Source organism: Salmo salar, chromosome 15, assembly GCF_965601325.2.
Source record: "Salmo salar chromosome 15, fSalSal1, whole genome shotgun sequence".
NCBI classification, from domain to species: Eukaryota; Metazoa; Chordata; class Actinopteri; order Salmoniformes; family Salmonidae; genus Salmo; species Salmo salar.
Window position 1 is genome coordinate 8,674,267 of NC_138305.1, and position 6,036 is coordinate 8,680,302.

Sequence of the window (6,036 nt, forward strand, 5' to 3'; positions counted from 1 at the left end):
ATCATCTTAACTGTTCAGATTTAATGATATTTTTTTTAAACAAATTCAATCTCATTACCATAACATCTCATTACCGTAACACTTGTTAGTTAGAAAAAGTTAGAAATAAATCATCAATTGAAAATATATATATATTTTTTTACTTTGCCTAAGATACAGGAGAGTTATTACAACAATATTTCATGAAAAAAAAATGACATTTTGGATTTTAAGTACATTTTAATGACGTGTCTCATTACTGTAACGTGACATGTTCATAACTTGCATTTTAAAATTATTTATTTTTTAAACTGGTTCACCAACTACTTCTCTGATAGAGATCAGTGTGTCAAATCGGAGGGCCTGCTGTCCGGACCTCTGGCAGTCTCTATGGGGGTGCCACAGGGTTCAGTTCTTGGGCCAATTCTTTTCTCTGTATTCATCAATGATGTCGCTCTTGCTGCTGGTGAATCTCTGATCCACCTCTACGCAGACGACACCATTCTGTATACTTCTGGCCCTTCTTTGGACACTGTGTTAACAACCCTCCAGACGAGCTTCAATGCCATACAACTCTCCTTCCGTGGTCTCCAACTGCTCCTAAATACAAGTAAAACTAAATGCATGCTCTTCAACCGATCGCTGCCTGCACCTGCCCGCCTGTCCAGCATCACTTCTCTGGACGGTTCTGACTTAGAATTTGTGGACAACTACAAATACCTAGGTGTCTGGTTAGACGGTAAACTCTCCTTCCAGACTCACATCAATCATCTCCAATCCAAAGTTAAATCTAGAATTGGCTTCCTATTTCGCAACAAAGCATCCTTCACTCATGCTGCCAAACTTACCCTCGTAAAACTGACCATCCTACCAATCCTCGACTTCGGCGATGTCATTTACAAAATTGCCTCCAATACCCTACTCAACAAGCTGGATGCAGTCTATTACAGTGCCATCCGTTTTGTTACCAAAGCCCCATATACTACCCACCACTGCGACCTGTACACTCTCGTTGGCTGGCCTTCGCTTCATAATCGTCGCCAAATACATTGGCTCCAGGTCATCTACAAGACCCTGCTAGGTAAAGTCCCCCCTTATCTCCGCTCACTGGTCACCATAGCAGCACCCACCTGTAGCACGCGCTCCAGCAGGTATATCTCTCTGGTCACCCCTAAAGCCAACTCCTCCTTTGGTCGTCTCTCCTTCCAGTTCTCTGCTGTCAATGACTGGAACGAACTACAAAAATCTCTGAAACTGGAAACACTTATCTCCCTCACTAGCTTTAAGCACCAGCTATCAGAGCAGCTCCCAGATCACTGCACCTGTACATAGCCCATCTATAATTTAGCCCAAACTACTACCTCTTCCCCTACTTTATTTATTTATTTAATTTATTTTGCTCCTTTGCACCATATTATTTATATTTTAACTTTGAACTTTCTTCAAATAACAAATCTACCATTCCAGTGTTTTACTTGCTATACTTTATTTACTTTGCCACCATGGCCTTTTTTTGCCTTTACCTCCCTTATCTCACATCATTTGCTCACATTGTATATAGTCTTATTTTTTTCTACTGTATCATTGATTGTATGTTGTTTTACTCCATGTGTAACTCTGTGTTTTTGTATGTTGTCGAACTGCTTTGCTTTATCTTGGCCAGGTCGCAATTGTATATGAGAACTTGTTCTCAACTTGCCTACCTGGTTAAATAAAGGTGAAAAAAAATTAAAAAATAAACTATTACTAATATAAAAAGTATACACAAATAATTAGCAAAAGACACATTTTATGCACAGCTCAAATATTTTTAATTCTTTAATATTATTCTAGGAATATTTTATCATTTGATCATGCATTTTGGTAATGAGTTCCATGTTACGGTAGATGAGACCGCATTACGTTGATGAGAAAATTAACAAACAGTACTTCATCAAGAGCAAAAAAAATATGAATTTTGAACCATATCAAATTTTATTAGTCACATATACACATGTTTAGCAGATGTTAATGTGGGTGTAGCGAAATGCTTGTGTTTCTACCTCCAACAGTGCAGTAATATCTACCAAGTAATATCTTAACAATTTCACAACAAGACACACAAATCTAAAGTAAAACCACATTAACCATTAAGAACAACAAATTAATCATTAACTCTCCAACACATCCCACCCCCTCCAAGTACTTCATGCCCCCCCTCCCCATTATTTCATCAAGAGCGAATAAAGATTCTTGTGAACCATATTAATCACATGAACCCCTTCCCTTCCCACAAATACAAATCCCAACCAGCTGTCTCTCCCATCCCATCCACAGATCCACCCCAGCTCCACGAAACATTATGCCCGGACATCCGTCTAAAATATGACTAGTTTGTAATGTGAATACCCATAAATGTGGTCCCGTGTGGCTCAGTTGGTAGAGCATGGTGTTTGCAACGCCAGGGTTGTGGGTTCGATTCCCACGGGGGACCAGTACGGAAGAAAAAAAAACAATGTATGAAATGTATGTATTCACTACTGTAAGTCGTTCTGGATAAGAGCGTCTGCTGAATGACTAAAATGTAAAAACGGTAACCAGTTTCTTTTGAATATGTACCATTTTAAACAATATTTAATTGGTTCTATGTTCTATGAAATGTGTTATTTTTATCATTTAAGTGCTCGTAAAGATTACAAAATGGACCCGGATGCATTACGGTAATGATGATTTTTTTTTTGTAAACATTTTATTTCAAAAACACAAAAAATAAGATTTAATCCCAAAACAAGTTAAAGAGACAGAAACCAAACATAGTAAACTTTAATATGCTAGTAAATTATTAACATATACAGTATATATTTTTTTAATAGAGTCTATACAGCTGAATTCATCACAGACATGGTTTCATTGGTTTCATGACAATCACCCATATACTATATATTATATATACTGCTCAAAAAAATAAAGGGAACACTTAAACAACACATCCTAGATCTGAATGAAAGAAATAATCTTATTAAATACTTTTTTCTTTACATAGTTGAATGTGCTGACAACAAAATCACACAAAAATAATCAATAGAAATCCAATTTATCAACCCATGGAGGTCTGGATTTGGAGTCACACTCAAAATTAAAGTGGAAAACCACACTACAGGCTGATCCAACTTTGATGTAATGTCCTTAAAACAAGTCAAAATGAGGCTCAGTAGTGTGTGTGGCCTCCACGTGCCTGTATGACCTCCCTACAACACCTGGGCATGCTCCTGATGAGGTGGCGGATGGTCTCCTGAGGGATCTCCTCCCAGACCTGGACTAAAGCATCCGCCAACTCCTGGACAGTCTGTGGTGCAACGTGGCGTTGGTGGATGGAGCGAGACATGATGTCCCAGATGTGCTCAATTGGATTCAGGTCTGGGGAACGGGCGGGCCAGTCCATAGCATCAATGCCTTCCTCTTGCAGGAACTGCTGACACACTCCAGCCACATGAGGTCTAGCATTGTCTTGCATTAGGAGGAACCCAGGGCCAACCGCACCAGCATATGGTCTCACAAGGGGTCTGAGGATCTCATCTCGGTACCTAATGGCAGTCAGGCTACCTCTGGCGAGCACATGGAGGGCTGAGCGGCCCCCCAAAGAAATGCCACCCCACACCATGACTGACCCACCGCCAAACCGGTCATGCTGGAGGATGTTGCAGGCAGCAGAACGTTCTCCACGGTGTCTCCAGACTCTGTCACGTCTGTCACGTGCTCAGTGTGAACCTGCTTTCATCTGTGAAGAGCACAGGGCGCCAGTGGCGAATTTGCCAATCTTGGTGTTCTCTGGCAAATGCCAAACGTCCTGCACGGTGTTGGGCTGTAAGCACAACCCCCACCTGTGGACGTCGGGCCCTCATACCACCCTCATGGAGTCTGTTTCTGACCGTTTGAGCAGACACATGCACATTTGTGGCCTGCTGGAGGTCATTTTGCAGAGCTCTGGCAGTGCTTCTCCTGCTCCTCCTAGCACAAAGGCGGAGGTAGCGGTCCTGCTGCTGGGTTGTTGCCCTCCTACGGCCTCCTCCATGTCTCCTGATGTACTGGCCTGTCTCCTGGTAGCGCCTCCATGCTCTGGACACTACGCTGAGTGAGAGTGAAAGCACCGCCAGCATTCAAAAGTGACCAAAACATCAGCCAGGAAGCATAGGAACTGAGAAGTGGTCCCCACCTGCAAAACCACTCCTTTATTGGCGGTGTCTTGCTAATTGCCTATAATTTCCACCTGTTGTCTATTCCATTTGCACAACAGCATTTATTTATTTATTGTCAATCAGTGTTGCTTCCTAAGTGGACAGTTTGATTTCACAGAAGTGTGATTGACTTGGAGTTACATTGTGTTGTTTAAGTTTTCCCTTTATTTTTTTGAGCAGTGTATGATATATATCTGTTTGTCCTTGTATATCTGTCTGACTCCACTGCTTGTGTCTTCTGGTCCATCTCTGTCTTCCTTGAACCATTCAAGATGGTTTTGGAATACAGACTGTTCCATCATCTTGTTCTCAAAGTTATGGACCTTCACACAGTCTCTCGTGGCTCACAGACTATTCTGATAATATGACAGTGTCTAACAGGAAGACAGAACTTGTTTGTGGTACTAGTTCAGTGCAGTTTTTTACATTACATTTTAGTCATTTAGCAGACACTCTTATCCAGAGCGACTTACAGTAGTGAATGCATACATTTCATGCATTTCCCCCCCCCCGTACTGGACCCCCATGGGAATCGAACCCACAACCCTGGCGTTGCAAACACCATGCTCTACCAACTGAGCCACACGGGACAGTTGAAAAGATATGCTCCTGTATGGCTGAATTGATAGACCATGGCGTTTGTAACACCAAAATTGTGGGTTTGGTTCCCACTGTAAGTAGCTTTGAATAAAAGCGTCTCCTAAATGGGCGTGTGTCATTTATGCTTAACTTTCCTCTGTCTTGGTGGTCATGTGTGATACAGTGGTTAGTACTTTTGGTATTTAGCCACCGGGTGGCAGCGTTCGCCTTACACATCCACACACTCAGTGTTGCCCTCTTGAACAGGCATTCGGCTTGGCACACTGTGTAGTGAGTGGTGTATCAAATCAATGACATTTTTATTTGTCACATGCTTCTTAAATAACAGGTGTAGACTAACAGTGAAATGCTTCTAATAATAAATACACAAAGAGTAACGATAACAACGATAACATGATAACATACACGGGGTAGCAGTACTGAGTCTTTATACACAGGGAACTAGTACTGAGTCTATATACACGGGGTACCAGTACTGAGTCTATATACACGGGGTACCAGTACTGAGTCTATATACACGGGGTACCAGTACTGAGTCTATATACACGGGGTACCAGTACTGAGTCTATATACACGGGGTACCAGTACTGAGTCTATATACACGGGGTACGAGGTAATTGAGGTAGATATGTACATATAGTTAGGGATAACGTGACAGATAATAAACAGTATGTGATGAGACAAAAAAAAGTTAATCCGGGTAGCTATTTGGTTAACTATTTAACTAACTATTTAACTAACTATTTAGCGGTGTCATGGGTTGGGGGGATAGAAGCTGTTCAGGGTCCTGTTGGTTCCAGGTTTGGTGCATTGTTACCGCTTGCCGTGCTGTAGCAGAGAGAACAGTCTATGACTATGGTGGCTGGAGTCTGACAATTTTTAGGGCCTTCCTTTGACACCGCCTGGTATATAGGTCCTGGATGTCAGGGAGCTTGGCCCCAGTGATGTATTGGGGCGGGTACGCACTACCCTCTGTAGCGCCTTGCGGGTCAGTTCCCGAGCAGTCGTCATACCGAGCGGTGAAAGCAGCCAGTCAAGATGCTCTCAGTGGTGCAGCTGTAGAACGTTTTGAGGATCTGAGAGCCCATGCCACATCTATTCATCCTCCTGGTCCTGCTCTAGCCTGTCTTGGCCAACTCCAATAGTTATTATTACGTCTTTATTCACACACAAAAACAAAATCTGATCTAGGATCAGATTCTATAAGATCTTATTCGTAATGATCTTAAAGGCGCAACACTGA

The 6,036-nt window shown here is 42.1% G+C and overlaps 1 non-coding gene across 1 annotated transcript; it reads left to right on the plus strand.

Annotated features, from left to right (window-relative positions):
• The first annotated feature begins 2,377 nt into the window (after nucleotides 1-2,377).
• Nucleotides 2,378-2,453, plus strand: trnaa-ugc (transfer RNA alanine (anticodon UGC)). Its single transcript has one exon. It is a non-coding gene; the product is annotated as a tRNA-Ala (tRNA).
• The last annotated feature ends 3,583 nt before the right edge of the window (nucleotides 2,454-6,036 follow it).